Raw genomic sequence first — 23,996 nt, 5'->3', positions numbered from 1 at the left:
CTGACACCGCTCTCTTTGCTCCACAACATGAGAGTTAAGAAAATTTTTAACAAGATAAAAAATTTACCTAGTTGCTGGCGAGTCAAAACTATGGGACCAACATGGCATAAAACCTGTTTGCAACAAGTATAAAAATCTGTTCAGAATCGGCACGCGTTGTCCTTCGAAAAGAATTCTAAAATTATATTTTAAAAAATTATAACTTTTAAATTTCCTGCTCACGAAGTACGTCTCAGAAGCAATAGCGTACAGCCATAAAAACACATGGACCGCCGCTATTCCATCGACAATAGACACGCGAGAATGTTTACGATGTTTTTACTACATACTATGGCGTGTGCAAATAAATAAGTAAATACTGTACTGTTGTTACAAGTGCTCAAAATAGGTCTTTGTTTTTATGCAACAGTTTTTTTTTTTTTTTTTTAATTAAAAAGATAAAGGGGACTAAAACGTCAAAAACGAAATATTGATAGAAAATATGATTGAAACTGATTAAAGAGAATGATCAAGAAACAAGTGCATAATGCGAATGTGACACAACAAACAAACAATGTTCACCACAATGTTAACAGTTGACAAATACGTCAGATTACTTCATACTACATATGATACATTACATAATACATTAGAGTAGTCGACTTAAGTTTTTTCTTATAAATATACGAGTATTTCGTCCTAGTGCTCTACACGCGATATGGTCCGTGTGACCGAGACATATTGATTCACAAAAACAAAAATTTGCCTATATCCTTCCACTTCCCAAATACAGTACGATACACGTACTGTATTCGGGAAACTTCGTGACCATTGATTAACATTAAGCTCTCAGCAGCGATCTATTAATTTGCCTGAAAATGTCTCGTTTAGAGGGTGAAACACAAGTCGCAAAACATGCGTGGACTGAATAGCCGTTGGAAATTAAAGGATAATATAAAATGTAGTAGAACTTCTGGTAATAATAATAGTACCTATTCAATCTTCGAGTGTTGACAGCTGATGCATACTAATGGTAGCGGAATTAAACAAAATAATTCTTATCGACTACCTCGATGATATGAACTGCCAAATAACACCTAGTTTAGAAAATACCATTGGTTAAACGGGTGACGTGCCAAGAGGTAACAAACTAACTTTCACATTAAGAATATTAGTAAAAAACCGTAATAAGCCCCCTTAGCAACAACAATTTTATTGCACATAACATAAACATGCAATAACTATATTGCGGACCGTTGTAACTGCGTTCGGTGGATCGATGGAATTTATTCACCCCACTAAAAAGATCGCATTTCCATTCACGCGAGCGGAGGGGAGAAATATGGTGTTCTGTGTAAATTGAAACTAGATCATTTGTAATAACAATATTTCTCTAAAACGGGTGTCAGTAGCTATTTAATCTTTACAAGATAAGGGGTCGTCCGTCACACGTCACGTCCCCGTGGTTAGGGATGTCAAAATTCTTAGGGAATTTGTTTCCCTCTTCATAGGATAAAATCATACATTCTCAGTGTTGATATTATAACCATACATTATCAGCCGTTGGCAGTCCACTGCTGCAAACACGCAAGTGTTTCATTTTTTCCTTTGGAGTTACGGAACCCTAAAAAATCACAGAAACACTCGAAATGAAATTAATAACAAATCAAAACATTCAATCAATTAAACGATTTTGGATTTGTACCACTATTGGACATCAGCAGACAGTCTCATATTCGGGTCAATTATTCGTCTACATTTTTAAGTTTTATTTAAACAACTCGAAAATATCGCGTAACATGCACATAAAATAGAGATGAATGGAGAACACCCTTCTTTTGGAAATAACACAAAAATGTTCCCTTTTTTTTATACCACGAAGGTGGGAAACAAGCATAAAGCCCATCTAACGATAAACGGTCACTGTATCCTATGGACGCCTACAACACTAGGGGTGTCACGTGCGCGTTGCCGACCTTGAAGAAACCTTAATATACCCTCTTTGAAGAACGTCATACTGTAGTCTCTAGGGAAAACAACGGCAGGGAGCTCATTCTACACCTTTAGCGTTTGCGGGAGAAAGCTCCTTTGAAACCGCACTGTACGTGACCATTTAGGTTCAAGCGTGTGAAGATAAAACCCCTGTTGATCGCTAGTGATGCGATAATAAAAGGTGACTATGTAAAATATAATTACTATTTCAATAAACAAACACTCCATTTTTTAGCAGGAACAAAAAAGCACATATTTATCCTGTACTGACTTTTACCCGCGACTTCGTCTGCGTGATCGAAATATGTTCACTGTCCGGGATAAAAACATAGCCTATGTCCTTCTCCATACCTTAAGGGACGTGTATACTAAATTTCATAGTGTTCAATTTGTAACAAACAAACTAGCTTTCCTATTTATAATATTAGTAAGAATGTAATATCGGTATCAGTGAATTGCAATGAATGCAGTCAATATTTGTCGATGTAGCTCTCTGAAACATTCCCACGGTTGTACCACTACTTTCCTGTTATCGGTCAATAACAATCACGGTACGTGGGATAACGTAACTTTATCGACAGAGATAGAGCGATTTCTCGCGAATTTTTTTTTATTACTATTATTATTAAAAATATAACAATACTAGCTTTTACCCACGACTTAGTCCGCGTGACTGGGATGTATTCAATGAGCGGGATGAAAAGTAGCCTACATAGCACGTGTATCACTAAATATCAGTGATTGGTTAAGCCGATAAAGCGCTATAAGATAACAAACAAACTTTCACATGTACAATATTAGTAAGGATGTAATGTTTCTAATAACAATGTTTGAACGTGGGCACACGTGGTTTGATGGCTTAGTAAGTGAAATTGAACTGAATCGTAGAACAATACGGATATAATCAAAATTATTGAATTAACTTCCTGTTTTTTTTTTTTTTTTTATTTGTCTTGTAACACACTGACAATATCAAAGTATAGACAGAGAATAGACGATCCTAATTAATTTTTTTACTAGATCATAAACTGTAAGATACAGAGATCGTACCTATTAGGAATAAATTATGATTAATTCAACTAAATATAAAAAGTAAATTTAAACATTTTGAAACATATAATACTGCGTAAGCAAATATTGTTTAAATAAATAGAAATGTATGTAATAATTAACATTCTTAAGTTGGACGCTTAGTCCAAAATTACCTTTGAACGACGCCATACATTCAATATAAAAATATTGTACTATTTTTGTTTACAAAGGCAATGTAAATAAAACACTACACTGAACCAATAAAAAAAAATTTACGCATCAAGAGTCAATGTTCGTAGGACCTTGGACAATGTAAGTCGCTGTAATAAATTTTGTTGTTAGAAGCAGCTCGCTATAATTTGACAGCTACTCACGTCTGAGACTACAGTTAATAACAAAAAAATATGTAGTACCAACACGAAACAAAAAAACTATTTCAAATATTTGTAATTGAAAAAAGATTAATACAAGACAACACAAGAATAAACCAAAATAATAATAATTTACTAGAGAGAAACTTAGCACAAAAATCGTTTGCTTGAGTAACTCTGTCCCATTCATGTTTCTATCCTGAAGCAGTTGTGTTTGAATTAACTATGTTTCGGATTGAAGGGTGGGTAAGGCAGTGAATTTACAAGGTACAGAGGAATAATACCTGAATACTCAGCAATCAGAATGGCAACGCATGGGGGGTATCATGGGCGAAACAGTATACTCTGTTATGTCCATGGTGCTGCTCATGTCTATAAGCGACTGTTACCAAGTTGTTACTGTTAGTATAAAAAAAAACCAATCGATCGCAAATCTGTTTAAAACATTTCTAAAAACAAGCTCTTATAGCCTTTAGGCTTCGTCCAGATAATATATCACAAACGCAACTAATTTATAATGTTTGCGATTTGCCATAGCCATCTTACCATTTTCATCGTCAGTTCAGCGCGGTACCATGAAATTTTATTGTCAGCGAACTACGTATAAGTAACGTCAGCAAATGGTTAAAAATAAATTGCAAATTTTGAACAAAAAGACCTACACACAAAAGAAAAAGACGTGGCACATTATCGTAGAAAGTAAATAAGTAGTGTAATCATTTTAAAGACACTTACAAGCGACTAGATATTTTTACAAAACCCTCATTGAAATAATTTTATCGCCTTTATCTATACCTATACTAATATTATAAAAAGATTTTATATTTTGTGTATGTTTGTTTGTTATGGATAAAATAAAAAAACTACTCAACTGATTTTAAATTTTTTTTCACCTAAAGAAAGCTACATTACCAGTGAGTGACATAGGCTATATATTATTAAAAAAAAATCCCCACGAAAATTACAATAAACAATTTAACTTAAGGTATCAAAAATTTGCTAAATAAATAATAAAAGCTAAATAATATAAGAATATAATTTATGTTTCTATCTACCTACCCGTACAAAGTTGGGGCGTATCAGTAGTAGTAGTAAGTAAATTTCCATAAAAGCATCCCGTAAACGTGTAAAGGTCTAAGCGCCGACCAAGGAGAATCTATTTTAATTTAAATCACGTTTAGTTACAAATCATCGGAATCAGATCACAACATGAACGGAGCCGTTGGCGCGTAAAATTCTACGAAACGGTGCAAATAGAATACGTGACGTTATGGCATCTCACTCTATTGGATCTCATTTGTATAACACTATGCTATCATTACTGGTAACAAAGCGTACTATCGTCGGGTAATTTGTTTCAAAACTGTGGACGAATGATAAACACAAAAAGCATAAAACACAAAACCTTCAACGGCAAAAACAATTGATTTGAACGCCGGATTGTTTATTTTATGTATTTATTTATGTTTTTGTTTTAATTGACCTAATTGGACATACGACATTTTTTATCTATCTATTTAAGACAGCATTTGCCCATTGTTATTGGTGTCTTCATCCTCCTTCAGAATCCTGTTCTAATTTTTTTTTAAGGATGATGTTGAAATAGTAACCCTGCATGCGCTATCGGTATACCAGTAAGGGATGATAAGTGAGAATGAAAGCAGGCCAGTTAGCCAATGGTGACGAGTTCCACAAGAATTAACCAAGATAGTTTCCAGGAAAAATCACGTGGAGATCGTCGCAAAATCAAATCACCATAGAAGGAGTACCTTCTATCGATTACAAAAACAATTACCAAAATCTTTTTATGATTGTTGTACGTCATGGAATCACTTAACATAGTCACAAAAAATTACAGACGAATTGAGAACCCCCTCCTTTATTAAATCGTTTAAAAACTCAGCAAGTAACACATAAAACCCGCCAAGGTAAAAGCTACTAACTACCACTCCCGGAATTTACCCACAATGTCACCCATCTATCATGCAGCAAACAATAGGTGGAGCGGTTGAAATTTGCAACCGCCCTGATTTATTACTACGGCAATACCAGATAGCGCCCCCTGTCGATAGAAATATTGTATAAAAACTCCTCATATAACAATTAAGTCGTATAGAAGTTGGGTTGGTGATTTATATGGCGACGCCCGCATTTGTGTGTCCATCGGCCAGCTTGAACGGACGAAATTGTTGGAAACATCCAAATAATCAGTATCGAACTTGTATACCGAGGTTCCGTAGAATATTATTGTAATTAAATAAGAACTTTCCTTGCATAAGATAAATAATTGCCAATAAGTGCATCACTTCAGAACTGCTATGCAAACTTGGCTTATTCTTTTTTTATGTGTTTGTAATTGTCCATACAAAGCTTGTAGTAAAAAGAAAATGTTTGAAAAACGTACGGAAAAGTGAAAAATTAGTACAGTCACACCTCGGCCCACATTTGTACGTTCGTCCATCAATGCCTCAGTTGCTGGCCGCTGCAGTAATGTACTATAAAAGACATGAAGGTTCCAATAAATATATTATTAAACAACTGAGTTGTAACCCTTATGGCACGCAAGAAAGAAAAAGAATTTGTTACTTTACATATATTGCTTTTTTGTGTATACATTATTTTGTCTCTTTACTGTGTATGTCTGTTGTTATTTGTGTGTTGTAAGTAATCCAAATAAAAATAAATAATCCAAAATAAAAAAATACTTGGTGACTCATACGGGCTCCTTAAATATTTTATAAGTCACGATGACTCAATACATTCTTAGTAATATAATTTATTTATCGTACCGATTAAGGCGCATACTTATTCTAAAATAAACACACTACCAGATATTAAACATTGCAGGTGGTAACAGCAAACACAGTCGTTATCTACTGAAAGAATTCCATTGAATCGTCCAAATTGATATCACCACGGCAACAGAACAAATTATTGCAAAATTAAAAAAAAAATCGATATGAGTTTATACTTACATAGATAGTATATAGACAGTTATCGGCTACTGAACTCAGACCTGTAACAAAATAGAATACTTATTTATATTTATTCGATATAAAACTTAGTAATGAACGGTCGGAATCTCATTTACGTTACCAGTTACCAAGCAAAATAATAGGTATCTAAGTAATAAGAGAATCCACTACTTTTATAGCACAATCAATAATTAATGGCCACAGAAGCGTTATTATTTTATTACACTTTTTCTATAATACAATTTAACAATTAAAAAATAATACACTTGGGTCATGTCAATATAAGATCGACTGTCGTTGCCAATTTTTTCTGTAGATAACCTATAGAAAAAAAAAGTTTTTAATAAGAACATCCCATATTCCAAATTTAAATTTTCACGTTCGGTAACCGACCGATAGGTTATCTCGCTGGCGTTCACACAGTGCAAGAATGACGGATGGTTGGTAACGTTTCCGTGAAAAGACCAGTTTACTTTGATACCCCATACAATATAAAAGGCATTTAAAATGCCAGTTCAAATTAAAGTAGAAAAATATGTAATTACAAAATCAAAGCTCAAGTGCTACACAAACAAACCTACGTATGTCGCTTTAGTTACTCGGGTTTCGTAATATAGGCTTTTCGTCACGTGTAACAAGGTTTAACTTAATACCATTGAAATCGCGGATATGTCTTAATTAAACATATAAAGAGGTTTCACGTGTGTTTTATTGTTGATATACGAAAATTATTATTTAGATGCTCTTATTATTTGTAATTCGTGATTTAAAGAGCGAGTCCTAATTAAGCTCTGTCAATAAAACGATCGAAGAAAAAATCATTTGATATGTGAACGAACTTAACAATCATTACATTAATTTTTTGTGAATTGATTTTTGATAAAGTTCGTTCACACTATTTTTTTTTTATTAATAAACCTCTCAACTCACTTTGAAATTATAAATCGACAAAACTTACTTATACAGTCCCTTTATGATATCAGTCGTTAACCGTCCACTGTTGAACATAGGCCTCCTCCAAAAACTGACCTGGTATTTACCATTGGGAGGGGATATCAGTAGTTGAAACGCTAGGCAGACTGGTTTTTTTAATGGATGATAGTGGAATAGTAACCGCACCCGCGCTATCGGTATACACCGGCGAGGCACCAGTGAAGGATGATAGGTGAAGATGAAGCAGGCCAGTTAGCCCATCGTGACGAATTCAACAAGAATTGTTCACGATGGTTTCCAGGGGGAACCACGTGGAGGTCGACCTAATAAGGTATATTGCTAGCAATGGGGCTGACAAACTCCATTGCTAACAATCCTTTTCCCCCCAGGCAGACTGGTTGGCAACAGCAGTTAGGTTTAGGTGAAATTTTAAGAAGGATTATCATTATCACCATATCAGCCATTACCTGTCCACTGCTGTTTTAATGATATTTTAGTTACCTCTTACGACATTCACGGGAAAAAGGGATGGTCTATTCTATGCAGGAATCACACGCCAATCCCTTAGCGTCAAATAATATAAATTTAACACAAATAACGAAAATATAAGTATCACTAGGATATAATTCTGATTATGTAGACATTGTCATAGACAAAGTCCACCCTTACAATAATTAGAACGTATGGAAAAGAAAAATGTAAGCTCGCCCACATTTTATTGTCTATATATAAATAAGGAACTCTTGTTACAAATTTATATAAACATCATATTGCGTCATTTATAGTTATTTCGTACTCACTTCGGCGGCACCAAAGTAAATTGGAATGAAGAACAAAAACTTATCTATATCAGACGGCCGGTGCAACGACCCACAGTTACGATCGGGCGCTTGTATCTACAATCAAAACAAAATCATTTGTAAAGGATTTATTTAACGGACGCACGATAACGGCTTACCGAAACAAATCTAGAAATGATAATGTATTCGGACGTAAGTTTTTAAGCCGCTTCAAAATGGAGTAGGTGCCCAATTTGCCTGGTACTTTTAATATACTGTTTCACCTTCCGAAGGTTGGGAGTTCGATCGCCGCACAATATCAGCATTTATATTCACGATATTATGTTTATTTAGTATGTTTATTTATATCAGTCTGGGTGTTTTCTGGATATCATTTACCAGAGGGATACTTTGCAAAAAAGTCGTTTGCTAGGGTACCTCTGTCTCGTATATGTTTCTGACGTAAAGCACTGTGATTTAAAAGGTGGAATATGGCAATAAAATTATATGATATAGAGTCATAACTCCTTAGACCTCAGGAGTAGCAACACATGATGGGTATGATGGGCAAAACAGTATACTATATTATGCTCATGGTACAATTCATGTTTATAGGCGTTGGTTACCTTACATTTTCCATCAAATGGGCTTATTTGCCATTCTAAATTGCATAAAAAAATCTATTAATAACCTTTAAACTGTACTTTCAACTTCGAGTTCCCAGAAAAGACGATTCTCCCAAAATATATAAGGAAGCGTTTTATATTTTAATAGGGGATTCAAGGTTTTTCTGAACATTCGAAACCAAAGTAACTAAAGTAAACCAAACAGTAATTCTTAATGGATAATTCAATGCACAACCAAGGTAACACAAAGGTATAAATTTAAATTTTAAACGTTTCCACTTTAAACCTAAATAAATGGACACGAGTGGGCATCAAACCGGCGAACCCCCGCAGCAAAAGCATCGCGTTTACAAAACCCATTTGAACATCACCCGTGATATAATTTCAATAATAACAGGCGGGTGTAACACAGCGTTGCCAGATTGGGTATTTTTGCGCAATTCCAGGTAAAAAATTCGCCCCTGGAGAAATGGAGAAATGTTCGGAGAAGAAAATTATTACGGGGAATTTTGGATAATTTACTTTGTTTGAGAACTTTCCCGTATTTAATGACGTGAGCAAAATCGTATTATGTATGCTAGTATTTTGGTTCAGTTAACGCTTTTTTTCGAATTCGGGTTTATTCATTTATGTATTGTATAACCTACAAAATTATAGTTTTTGGTAAAAGATGGCATCTATTTTGAGAATAATATCAACATTTATTTATATATAAAAAAAATTATAGACCAAATGAAAATATGGTAAAAAGGCGGACTCAATGTTGAAAGTATTATCTATCAGACAGTCTACTGGATAAACAATGAATGTATAAATTGGGGAGAATTAAAAAAAAATAGCACCTGGCAACCCTGTCGTAATGGTATTATTATGAGGAACAATTTAATGCAATCCGCAACCCGTTATGGTGCAATGCGGCGTTTGCGGACACGGCTGGTTGCCAACGCGCCAGGACGCTCCGTGAATGTAATCGACTTTACACTTACCACTCGGTGTGCCTTAGAAATTTATTACACCTTCCCAATCCACAAATGTATACGAATTCACAGAAAATTTTACGATATACGACTCGGCATTTTCGATATATTTCTGTGGGTTCTCTACTTCTGATTTACACAGACGATGATATACAGAGTGAAACCGTTAACGAGTTTAATAATAATAATTTTAATTTCAGACTTACATCCATATTATGTATTAGTAACAAAATTGTTATAATAACGTTAGGACAATCTAAAGAAAATTACGCATGTCTACTTTTCCGTATAGAGAGAGACGTACCCAGCGTCGAAAAAATGGAAAGTTCCATCGGGCGATCAACACGCTCAGAATGCTGTTGGAGCTGGCGCGGAGGCGACTAAGCAGAGAGGCGCTTTGTTTACGTATGATGACAGGCATCAGCATTCGTCTCGGGAAGGGAGTTTTCTATTAGAAAAGCTAGACACTTTTACCAAAGAATCACGGACCGAAAAACGTTAAATATATTTCAGCGTTTTACACTAACACGGCGCGCCCAACTATTAAGTTACACTGTATGAGAGACTGAAAATTTTCGTCCTTTCTGATGTTGATGATGATGATGATATATAATGTTTATATGTTCCATAGCGTGAACAGATTCTTAGTTTTAACTATTTGCTAATGGCTTAGATTCACCCTGTATATTCTAATATCTTTAGATTTTCTACTTAAGGTCTACGCTGATGGTGGACACTTTATCTGTACAAAATTTCCTTTTGTGTAAGCAGTGTAACTACTTGCACAATACGTGTGCATTGTAGCATGCAATTTTATGTGTTTATGACTAGACTTAAATGCACTCCGATTGTCTGTAGTGAACTTTAAAAGCTGAGCAACGACGCAAACACCTCTACAAACACAAAGGGAAATGTTCGCGAATAAAATACCCCTCGTCTACATAGGCCATTAAATTCAGAAGTTAGGAACTATTTTACTTAATAAAATAAGGGCGAATGAAACACACAAAAATAACGAAGAAATTTTAAAAAAAGAAGAGATGTTTGAAAAAAGAGATGTTGAAGTGACAATTGCAAAGGGCATGTTGCATTGCTTGCATTGCTTTGGTTAGAGAGAGAATGGATGAAATTAGAATTGCGAAAGATATTTATCGAGTATTTGTGGAGGTTTCGGTAGGAGCCGTCCTAGACAGACGTATACGTCGACCAAGTACGTGAGATATTGACAAAAGGACTTAAGTAGTTAAAAGTAATTATAACCTGTGATTGTGTATCGAAGATCCGAAAGAGGTCTGTTTGGTTCGGAGCATTTGGCGTACCATTATTTTCATCTATTCCAATGGAGGAGGCTAACATTTACGTACTTCAAAAGACCTTACAAATTTAATCTTATTTATATTTTTATACATGATTGTGCAAAAAAATGCAAATAAATTTAATACTCATATGCTTTGAATTTAAATTCTTTTAATAAACAAAATTTTAACACTATGCACATAAACTTAGTAATGTACAATGGTACATAAGCATGCAAAATTACATTATATGTTCATTTGCTTTGAATTGAAAATTATTTAACAAATAAAATGCGTAACTTAATAGTGCACATAACACGCATCAAATATGTTCGGCGCGTAGTTGAAAATCTAATTTCTTCGCAGAGGTCGACAGCAAGGTGGGTTGGGTGCACTGAACTTGTGTTCTCTGAAAACTAGACAAAAACGCTTTTGGCAAGCTCGCGTGTCTAGAATTAGCATGAGAAAGTACAACTAACAAAGACACTTAAAAAAGGGTGTGTTGAAAATTGACCAAACCTAATTATGGTGTCACATTTTGCCGGTTCGATGCGTGGCTCATACAATTAAACAAGTTAAAAAAGTTGTTTTCATGAAATTTACGTTTTAAACACAATATTATAATTTTTCCTTTCTATAATAATTGCCTTAGACAATTGTATTCGTGTTCCTTTTCCATTTTCTTGGAATTATGTTCAATAAGTTTAGAACGACAATGTCTGTTCAAAAAAAGCGACTTCGATTACCTCAAAATCACAAAAAAAATATGATAAATTACGAGATTTTTATTTCACACATTAGATTTGAATTTAGAACGCGGAATAAACTATAAATTAATTTTGCTTCATAGAGTTTTTTGCTTCACAAAGGAAAACATCAGTCTCTTCTATGGTCACATAATTAATATGGGACTACCAGCCATCACATTGATACCGATCGCTTCAGAATTGGCGACGCAATGGCGTGACATAGACAAAAAAACACAAACGAATTGAAACTCTTATCATTTCGGACGTCGCTTAAAAATGACGCGTCATAGTAAATGTAATGGACTTGTATGAATAAATAAATAGTTGATTGATTGATTGATTGATTGATAGCCCAAATTTGAACATTTTAATGACCGATGGAAACAACTGACCATTTATTAGTGCCGCTATAGGTGCAATTAGATATTCTGTGTTGTATTTAGATGCGACATAAATTCTTTAAACTTCTTTACAAGTGCGTCCCATTGACAACACAGTATATTCTATGTTATCCGTCGTTTTTTTTATAACTAATTGTTACCTACGATTTCGTCTGTAATTGGGATATGTCAATTAACGCCGAGATAAAAAATAGCCTAAATACTTCTCTATCCTGTATAGGTCACCATATCTCTATCCAATATATATCCACTGCTGAACATAGGCTTTCTTTATAAACTAACATAAGAAATGGTCCTGAGACAATCCACTTCACACAGGGGCGATTGGTAGAAACCAACTGCATTGCAGGTGTGCTGAATAATAGGTTATGTACATGCCAAACACAACGATTGGTAGAAACGCTGAATAATAACAAACAAATTCACTCTCACGATTATAAAATTAGCAAAGATATAGACAACGGTTACTTATTACCATTAGCTCATCAATTATTGTGAACGTAAGTGGTATGAAACAATCCGGTAGCTTTCTGCTCCGAATAAAAACCCAAATAAGATATTTATGAAATAAATACCCTTATGGTCGTAAAATTCAAATCCTACGCCCAATAAGGACCACACCTCTGTGTTTATATGTAAAAAAAAATATCATTTGCAACGCCGAAATATTCCGGTGAATGACGCACGGAATACTAAAAGTACGCTACAAACGGTACAATGCCCAGTTTATGAGTTTACATTGACGGCAGGAACAATATTTTAGACGGCGAGCAACATTATTATGAACTCACGCCGGTGTCTCATCGGGGTATGCAGAGATTACAACATAACTTCGCTAGGTGGTAGGGCGTGACTCGCTTTGATACATATACGTACAGTCAACAGCGAAAATATCTGCATAATACCAAAAAGTCAATATTTTTTTTACTCGTGTAACTTATTCTTATTCGATTTCAAGATTCAGATTCTGTATACATCATAGTAAACTGATAAAATAGCATTAATATTCTTCTTAAGTGTAAGTAAAATATAATACTAAACATTAGCTAACCCCTTCTTTTCCCGTGGGTGTCGTAAGAGGCGACCAAGGAAGGGCGAGGGATGGACAGCAATGTCCCTCTTAGAACATCTTCATAGCCATAACTGCAGTTGCCAAATTGCCTTCCAAAGGTGGCAAATACTAACAAACCCCACAAGGGGGAGGTTTATAGTCAACAATGGACAGTTAAAGGCTGATATGAAGATAATGATTATTAACTAACGTAAATCGCTTCAAAATTAAGAAATGAAAAAAACACATTGAATCTTATTTCTGCTAGCATCTGATATTATAGACCATCAACTATTACAAAAATATATATTATTTTCTCTTTTCTGTGCCGGCTCTACCAGAGGTTCGTCACGGAAGACTGCGAAAGCGCACCCGTGACATCAGATCACAGCGAGAGGTGCAACACCATGGGATACTTTATGAATAGGAATCTCACAGCATGTAGCATGATTGATATCAGCTGCATTAACTTATTACGATGGGCAAGTAAAGTAAGGAACCGTTGGAGGGCATTTAGATATAGTTAAGGAACATACAGGTAAGAACCGGCATTGATGGCCGAGCAGTTATGGCAATTGGTAAGCAACAAAGAATTAACGCAACTGACGGCCATCCTCAAGAGGAAATGCTTCTTATAGCAGCCATCTTCCCCAAATTGAATGTATCAGCAACTAACAAAAACCTAGATCATGTACTTTTAGATAGAACGTAAATTCAATCACACAAGAATAAAATAAATAGATATATTATTAAAATTTTTCATCGCAAACTTTGATACGACGAAAATTATAAAATGGCGCGTAAATATATTTTCTACCAATATAATAAATAATACATATAGCTTCATATTTCATGTCACTCTGATACATGGTCCAGAATCACTTCGCAAAGGTCACGAAAACGCGAGGGACACATCCAATATGCGGACCCTAAACAAGGAAAAGTCCAGGATTACCGCACACATGATCCTCGAAATAATGAATTTGTAATACATTTCCAGTCTATCGCAACTTTATTTGTGAAAGGGATTGATGACAGCCTAAAAAGAAGTTTGGTATAAGAAAAATGGTCCAATGTCCATTTTTTTAACAAACTTGTTTTCGTACATTTATCGATTGGTACAATTCTCATTTTGTTGGCACACGATGCAATAACAGGACTTATTTCTTTTAGAGTTTTGTATACAATATATCGGAAGGTAACTGAAGCTATTTAGATAAAATTTAGAAAAAGACGGTCAAGAACAATAAATCATAAACGAAAGCTTCAGTGAGAGAAACTAAACATCTTGCTCTTCATTGTGACAATATTTTTACCTAGTTAACAGAATTAATGAAGTTGTAGGTTTTTGCTAAAGAAATATTAAACAGACTGTTGCGTTATCTATTATATTTAATGAAGCTTATGCATCTTGGTGGACAGCAAATTTGACTTTCTCCTTTTACTTTCTTAGATAAATTCTTATATTTTGCTTTGACCAATACTGTATCTTTGCTGTCCCAAGGAGCAGTCCTTATCCATATGCATTCTATTTACTGCCTGCAACACCATTTAGGTCATTCTTCTATCTAGCCGTAGTTGTCCTGCACTACATCCAGTAGTACGAGGTCGCCACACGAGAACCTTTCTTCCCGAATAAAATACGGTTAGTTTACTACAAATTTTATGGAGATCGTGTACAAACTGCGTAAGGGTCAATGATATTCAACAGTCGTCGCGTAATGTCACTCTGAATTGTAAACAAGGAAACCGATTTAATATCGCGTCAGTGGAACGGGACCAATGTCAAGTTTGCAGCTCTCGGATTTCTTATTTATCCACAGACGTATTATTTACGCAACTCCAAAGGGGAGTTCTCAATTCGTCTACATATTTGTGTGTATGCGATTTTGCAATTTCAAAACCGATTTTGACCCTTCTTTTTGTGATTGATAAGATTTATTCTTATATAGGGGTTCCACGTAAATTTCATCACGAATCCAGACTTAACAGGGATCTCTGACGAATAAATAATCATTTCTGAGGAATAAGCTTTATTTATGATCTTCGTAATGTCACTGCTACAATCCCCCCCCCCCCGCCCCTTCAAACTAAGCAAGCACGGTTGCTTGGCAGCAGAAATATAAGTGTATTAGAAGTACTTACTCATGCAGAAGACTACTGTACAAAGCGACCTCTGGTAATTTAATTAAAGTTTAATAATAAAGTTGAATGTATAAGGAAACTTATGAAGGAAACAAATTATTAATATACAATAAATGTCAAAATCAAAGCCGTATGTTCCCGGCATAAAATGGGCCACCCCTTCCTTTCTCGTGGTCGTCGTAAGAGCCGAGTAAGGGAGGGCGAGGGATGGTCAGCAGCGTCCACCAATCCACCTGCCAAGCGTAGCAACTACTAGCAAAAGCCCCAAAGGGGAGGCTTATGCCCAGCAATGGCCAGATAAAAGCTGATTTGATGATGATGAAATGTCAAAAGTATGCTCATTAGAAATAATTGGAATCGAGAATAATAAATTATAAGAGTTATTTAGAACAGCTGCGTGAATAAAACATTGACCCGAGTACAAAACACTTTTGGTAACGACAACATAAAAATTCTGTGTGTACCACTATCAATGCAAACATCAAAATAAATTTTAAAATGTATCACATTATTTTCTAAGTAGAACTGATAAAACGTACCACGTAAACAATATAACGACAACAGTAAACATGCCGACGAACCCAATTCGGACTTAATTCGACGCCGGCGCAACTGAGTTTGCATTTTTAGCAAAACGGCTGGAAGACTTCAACTTTAATTGACCATACAAACTTTATTGTTCTCGATCTTTCGATTAAATAGCTACATTTAAATAATCGTTGAACGTATGCAATATAATACATTAGTTGAGATAATTAGGGCAGTCATTTTACCGATATATAATATCAATACAGAAACTTAAAATATGCATACTAATGAATATTGAAGAAAATATAGTAATGCCAGCACGATTCGCGTTATAATTCAGACAAAAGATGGGTAATATCCGATACCTATATATTGGTTTTTCTGAAAATTAATGACCACTCATTCCGATATCGCTCATACGAGTAGGATATATAATATTCATTACAAGCGGGTATTTAGTTTCCTTATTATATATTGGATAACCGATATCTTAAATATTTGTTATTGGGGCAATACATATACAGATATTGTAACTAAATGTATAGATATAGATATTACCCACCCTTAATTCACAACCCAACCACTATCCCACAACGATACAATAATATACAGAATAATTGCACTGCGAAAATGATACATTGAATCCTATGTAAGTATTATGGTCATGAATGAAACTTGAAGAGACATATACAAAAATTCAAAACAAATAAAATACACCAAAATTTTAAATGCAGCCAGTCGTATAGCGAAATATTTCAGCATAGATAAGGATAAAGTCTCTAAAATTGCGCAAACAAACGGTACACCTGGTCACTTACATAATGATATACAATGTAAACGCCTATTTGTCAATTTATGAGAGTTGGGTATGGAAACTTTCGAGACGTGTAGGTGAATAAAATTAAAGCACCCTTGCAAAGTAACAAGTTTGCGGTATAAACTAGTTGTCAATACTGAAACATGATCCCTGAACCCAACACAGCCTACGACAAATAGACGAGACAAAACCAGTAAATTGGCTCTGCGGTTTCCTGTAGTTTCTTCGATATCTCGATGACGCACGTTATGTTACTTTGTCATGTTTATATATTTAAAATGAGAGAAATTTGTTGCGAATCTTATTGCATACAATGCATTCTTGATGAAATAAAAACAGACTACTTTTATTTTTATGTTCAAATAACGATACTGTAACATGTCATGAATTACGCGCACAAAATACCCAGTACAATCCTATTAATATAGTAAATGCTAAAGTTTTTAATTATCGATAGATAGACAGATTGATTGACGGATGTTTGCTGCTCTTTCACGCAAAAACTACTAAACGGTTTTGAATGAAATTTGGCACACAAGTGGGTTATATCCTAACTTAGTACATAGAATAGTATCTTGTTAGCACATAGATACAGTTAGTATTAAATATTATAAGTTAAATATGCCCATCTGTGCCGTTAAGACACACACACAGACATGTTAATTAACATTTCGCCGGTGAGCAAGCAGCGTGCCGTAATCCGTTTAGCATTACTTGGTTATTTAGTTTGTTTACCTCTTTGCCCAATGTCGAATAGAAGTGACATTGTCTGGCTTTAGCTCGGCCGGCTAAAACCTGTTTAGCTCAAGATGGGGGGGATCCGTAAAGCTTATCCTGTGCATTCAATGTACATCATACTGTATAATGACGTAAGTACGTAACAGCAAAAAGCTTCACAATTTGCAAACACGCCGAGATGTGATTTCGCTAATAGATTCTCGTTTTGTAGAGCTCAAAATCGTCGGTATCGAAGTAATCTGCTTTTGGTTGAAAAGAAAATCTTCAAAAAGAAAGAGATTTTCAATTCTGTTGTATTTTTTTACGTTTGTTACCTTATAACTCCGTCAGTTACAAAACTACATCGTCGACCGAACACTCCATGATCTAGAGGAATTTGTTCAAGCCGACCCTGACGCCGCTCACATCATCGGAGGGGATCTCAACGGATGGCACCCCATGTGGGGCTCTCCTAGAGCTAACCGTCGAGGTAATGAGATCGCCGAGTTTATAATGACGTCCAACCTGATTGTGTGCAACACGGGTGTCTCCCCCACCTTCGTCTCGACAACATCCGGTGCAGTTCGAGAGTCAATAATAGACATCACTCTGGCCTCTGGCCGGGCTGCGGACAGAATATCCAATTGGAGGGTCAATCCCGACGCATGTCCAACATCAGACCATCATGCGGTGGAATTCTTCTATGATGTCAACAAACGCGATTTGAACCGCCATGCAAAACTCCACTTTCAAATACGCCACCGCGGGGTCTCTTGGAGTGAGTTCAAGGACAGGCTCGACGAGCTACTCCCTGCGGAATTAAAAGAATACACTGACATCCCAACCATGAACTCAATGGAATTGGAGAACTTCATAGAGGAATTGACAACTGCAGTTCAAACCGCATGCGATCAACTGCTTCCTTGCACCCAACCCCGCACTGCCAGGTGTCCGTGGTGGAGCGAGGAGTTGGAAAGCAGCAAAAGGAAAGTCATCCGGCAACACCACAAATTAATTAGGCTGAAACGGCAAGGCAGACCCCTGGAAGAGGCTATAGCGGTCAAGAACTCCCTACGTGCGGAATACTCCAAACTATTTAATGAAAGCTCCACCAGGCACTTCCGGGAATTTTGCAACCGGCAGGGAAAGGAAGACGTCTGGTCCGTCACTAACCGGATCGTCAAAACGCGTCCCTGCCCGCAGCCCCCATCCACTGTCCAGAAAGCTGATGGCTCATTCACCCGCAATCCACAGGAAACCGCAGAGGTGTTACTCGACAAATACTTTCCGGATGACACTGCGGACACTAGGCAGTCGCATCTCAAATATCGGCAGGCGAGAGAGTCACCGCCCCCCATTAACCGAGACGAGCCCCCGTTCACGAAAGAGGAAACACTACTGGCGGCCAGGGAGATGAACCCGAAGAAGGCACCTGGACCGGACCATCTGACCGCTGACATTGTTCTAGCGGTCACTGAATACCTCCCCGAGGTCGTCACAGCGATCATGAACAGATGCCTCACGATCGGCTACTTTCCTAAAGTATGGAAAGTGGCCCGTATAAAACTCATTCCGAAGAACGGGCAGGGCAACGGCAACGCCGAACAACCTAAATCGCGTCCAATAGGTCTCCTCAATAACATGGGCAAGCTTCTAGAAAAACTCATCACCCGACGTCTCACTCACCACATCCACACGACCAACGCCAACAATACCCAGCAATATGGGTTCAAGCCTCAGGTCTCTACCGCCCACGCCCTCGACAACGCCATTAACCATATAAAAGCCGCCTCTACAGCACGAGACCAGGTCCTAGCCGTGTCGTTGGACATCAAGGCAGCATTCGACCATGCTTGGTGGCCTATTATACTCAGCAGACTCCGACATATCAAGTGTCCGCGCAACTTATACTGCATTTTGGACAATTACCTGAAGGACCGTTGGGTAACATTGAATCTGGCCGATGTCACGGCAGCCAAACCACTGTCCAGAGGCTGCATCCAAGGTTCAGTCTGTGGCCCGACCATGTGGAATCTGGTCCTGGACGAGCTGTTCGATCTGCATCTGCCGGAGGGGTGTCATCTTCAGGCCTTTGCAGATGACGTCCTGCTGATTGTGCGTTCGGACTGCTCCTCCAGGCTGGAACAAACCACAAATGAAGCCCTCAACATAATCCACCAATGGGGTCTCGACTCCAAATTAACATTCGGTCCATCGAAGACCGTCGCCGTCCCATTTACCAGCCGGGCTCGCAAGTGCCGTTTATACATGGACGGGCAGCCTATTCCTCTCTGCAACCAGATGAAACTACTCGGAGTAATCATCGACAGGAAACTCAAATTCGTCAACCACGTCAATTACGTCATAGATAAATGCAAAAAATTGTACAACAAACTCATCCGTTTCATCCGTCCCACCTGGGGAATAAACCCACATAACGTTAAGACTCTTTACCTTCAAGTTATCGAACCCATCCTTTGTTATGCATCCTCTATCTGGAGTACAGCCCTCAAATATAAATACTGTCGAGACAAACTCGTGGCTCTGCAGAGAGGAGTAGCCATCACCATCATAAGAGGCTTCAGAACCCTAAGCTCTCCCGCGGCAATCACGCTGGCCGGATTATTTCCCGTATGCGGGAGAATCAGGGCGGCGGCGCAATCCGAGTCGGCCCGCATCAAGAAGGTCACCGACGCGCTCCCGCATGACATCCCACTGGACTCACCTGCACCTCCTTCGGACCTCTTACACCCCAGCCTGCGCCGAGGCATCACTTACCAGGAAGCACACACCGTCGAACAAGTCACTGAACTTCTAAACACAGACTCCTACTCCTGCTACACTGACGGGAGTAAGCACGAACGTGGAGTCGGCGCCGCTGTGATCATCCGAAGCCCAGGCGGGGCAACTATCGCTACCAAGAAACTCAAACTTCACGGAGCGTGCTCGGTCTTCCAGGCGGAGATGGTCGCCATCGACCGGGCCTGCGAACACATCCTGCATAACAATCTCACACCTGCAACTGTCCTAACAGACAGCATGTCGTCCCTTCTGGAACTTGCCAACCCAAACAGTACCAATCATTTAGCCAACAGCACTCTCCATACCTTGCACAAAGCCAAACTTAAAGGACTACAGATATCATTCATATGGACCCGTTCGCACATTGGGATACCCGGGAACGAAGAGGCAGATCTGGCGGCAAAGGCGGCCGCAAATTCCCCAACAGCTCCAATGTTTGCCAAATTTCCGCTCAGCTACACGAAACATCACTATCTGAAACAAAGCAGCGAAGAGCTTCAGGAGCTATACAACGACGCCAACAACTATCAACAGATAAAACAGTGGTGTCCGAACTACGACGTTCTTTCCAAAGTTATTCAAGTGCTACCCCCTGACTTCCATTTCACACAATTCTATACAGGACACGGATATCATAAAGCTTACCTTAAACGTTTCGGGATCATCCCTGAGGACAAATGCCCATGCAACGCCGACCTCCAGCAAACCATGGATCACCTCATCCGGGCCTGCCCAAGGTTCGACTCCACCAGACTCGACCATGAGACCGCTTGCCGAATGGCCGGCGTCGCCGACCCATACAACTTACTAGAGATCATCGGAAAAGAATCCACTGTGCATAGCTTCAAAACACACATCAGATGCATTATCAACAACGCCAAGTCTTTTAACCGAACCTAACACATCTGTGTTGGGCAAGGTTAAAGCACTGTATAAATATATAAATACATATTTATTTACGTATATGCAAATATATATATATATATATCTATATACTATACATATAAAATAAATAGATGTACATATAAAACTATATAAATATATATATACAATACTCATCCTCTTCATAAACTCTCAAATCTTCTCCAAAATTTTCTATCAACTCCATCAACTGCCAACCTGCAAATTGTAAACCTCACCATGACAACTCATCAACTCATCGTCCATCAATCCGCATTAGAAAGATCATGCTCTCAGTACCCACTAAATGTTGAAGCCCAAATCCATCATCCATATTATAAGTTAACCAGCTGCAAACCTTGGCATATGCAAGCGTACACCAAAAGCGCAAACGCAAGTGCTTGGGAACTCAAATCCAGTACATAGCACAAAAAAAAAAAAAAAAAACTCCGTCAGTTATTTAATCGATACGGAAAAGTCTTTTTTTTTTTACTCAAATTAAGTTACCTTAGTTATAGTTACAGATTGAAATTTTATTAAAATTTGTTTAATAGTTTTATATTTTAAATCAAAATAACTGGTTTTGTTACAACTGTAGTAATTTTTTTATAACACAATTTTATAAATAAACTTTATCAGTGAGCGATTAGATTAAAATTTTTATTTACTTTACAATTCGTGATATAAAGAGAGCCACATATAAGAGTACTTTCGCAAAATCACAAATAGATTTATTATCTAATACATCTCTTACAGACACTATTAAATTATCTGAATCCTGTATATATATGCAAAAGGGTAAAAATTTAAGCTTTATAATTTGGTCACAGTATCATACAGTTATATATTCTTAAAAGTATTAGGCGATCTACCAAAAAGTCATATAAAAAGTAAAAAACATATGTTGTTTTTCAATTAGCTTGATTACGGATGAAAAAAAAAATTGGATCCGAATTACATCTGACCAGCGCGGAAATAGTAAGTTAACATCGTCTCTGGAGAGACCAGTGCAAAGCATTAAAACCTTCACGGATTGTTTCTCTTTATGAAAATGATAATGATGAAATCTACAGAAGGCGCTACGTAACCAGAAACTATGTTTCTTTTCCTTCAATTTCAAATTATTCTTCTGTTTCGCTAATGCACTTAGTTTTATTAACTTATTCGCTGTCTTCATATATTTACTATTACAAGTTTTTCTTGAAAACTGGATTACACGAGCAAAGAATAGATAAGAGTGAAACAAATTAGTAAAAGCCTTTACTCGAGAAGGGGTTCCTATCCAACAAAAATAAAAAATAACTCATATTTAACATACTCACTTATTTAAAATAGTATTTTAAATAAGTGAGTATGTATACATATCATACTGGCCGTGTGGTGCCAGCATAGAATAGGCCACCCCTTCCTTTCCCGTGGGTGTCATAAGAAACGACTAAGAGAGAGCGAGGGATGGGCAGCAGCGTCCCTCTTAACACGTTTTAAAAGCCTGACTGCGATTGCCAATCCGCCTGCCAAGCGTGGAAACTATTGGCAAAACCCCCCAAGGGGAGGCTTATGTTCAGCAGTGGACAGTTAAAGGATGATATGATGATGATAATGATGATGACTAACATATCAAATACTAACATTTAATATTCAGGTAATTACTAACACAAATAACACTCAATATGAATTGTAAAATAAAGATAAGGAAATAAAAATGCTATAATATTATTATTATTCCGAGTTAATAAGACCTAATAAGTAGGCATTGCAAACGGATACAACTCAATTTTTTACCATCACGCTATCTTTCCTTCGGCTATCGGTCGTCGCCACTTCGAATATTATCGTGTGATAATGACGATGGGAGGTCGTGACATCGCGCCTTGTCGGTTATGTTGGGGGAATATTACCAATATTGATATGGTACAATGACTGTGGAATTAAAAACCGGTCAAGTGCGAGTCTGGCTCTCGCAACGAAGTCATTGAGGCTACATGTGTGACCGATTTTGGTAACAAACATAAAAAAATATAACCAAATAAAGTCCTTCTTTTCCAAGTCAGTTGAAAATTAATACGGGACTAATACGGAAGTAAATCATATCGATGGAAAAAAATAATTATCAAAATCGATTCAAAATTGGCGATGTAATCGAATAATATAGCCAAAGGACGAATACGAACGATTAATGAACTTATTCGTTCTAAAGTCACTTAAAAATAGGTAGTAAGATTTGGACAATTTTAGTAATAAAAGTGAAACGTACTATCTAGATATATTCCGACCCTAAATCGATTTACTAAGGTCAATCGAGACCCGGACCGTGTAAACTTATTTATATGTATGTATATGTTACGTGACGTGCATAACTGGCCTATTACGGTCGTTTCCAATCTATATTTCTGTATTTCATTGAAGATTGAAGCCGCCATTTTTGATCAAGAAAATCCTGTTTGTTGCGAAGCAATTTATTTATAGACATACAACTCCACGTTCTGAATTTAAATAATTTCAATATGTGTCTACGAACCATCTCATAGGTCATTATGGTGTTTTATCACGATTGAAGGTACTTTTTTTACAAAGTAAAATGCATTTGCCAGACAACACAAAAAAAAAAGTAATTTGTAAATGTTATCCCCCCTATACCGTAAAATAACCACCACAGCATTAGGTACTATTTGCAATAACTTCTTTGAATCCAGGAAATTCTATTATTATATTAGGAAACTCTATTAATATTTTGTTTCACACTAGGGAATATATATAGGATAAAATCTTTAAAATTCAGTCGTTAGCATCTTAAAGCAACTACCAGCTTATTATGGAAGTCAAATTTTTTTTGTACATTTTCGAGCCATGTTTCTTTGTGAAAAATATTTTTTTTTTTATACAACTTAGAATGACAAACAAGCTGACGGTCCACCTGATAGAAAGTG

The 23,996-nt window shown here is 36.9% G+C and overlaps 1 protein-coding gene across 3 annotated transcripts in view; it reads right to left on the bottom strand.

Moving 5' to 3' along the window:
* The window catches only part of LOC113519963 (mitochondrial cardiolipin hydrolase-like), a 174,129-nt gene that overhangs the window by 86,907 nt on the left and 63,226 nt on the right, over positions 1 to 23,996 (bottom strand). For all 3 annotated transcript variants that reach the window (XM_052894032.1, XM_052894033.1, XM_026905222.3), the window contains one exon: positions 6,350 to 6,390. The gene's annotated coding sequence lies outside the window, so the exon portion shown is untranslated. The remainder of the gene's footprint in view (positions 1 to 6,349; positions 6,391 to 23,996) is intronic.

This window comes from Galleria mellonella, unplaced genomic scaffold, assembly GCF_026898425.1.
Source record: "Galleria mellonella isolate WM207_F2 unplaced genomic scaffold, CSIRO_AGI_GalMel_v1 utg19, whole genome shotgun sequence".
Classification (NCBI taxonomy): domain Eukaryota; kingdom Metazoa; phylum Arthropoda; class Insecta; order Lepidoptera; family Pyralidae; genus Galleria; species Galleria mellonella.
The sequence above is the reverse complement of the archived record's forward strand: the minus strand, read 5'-3'. Positions and strand labels throughout refer to the sequence as shown.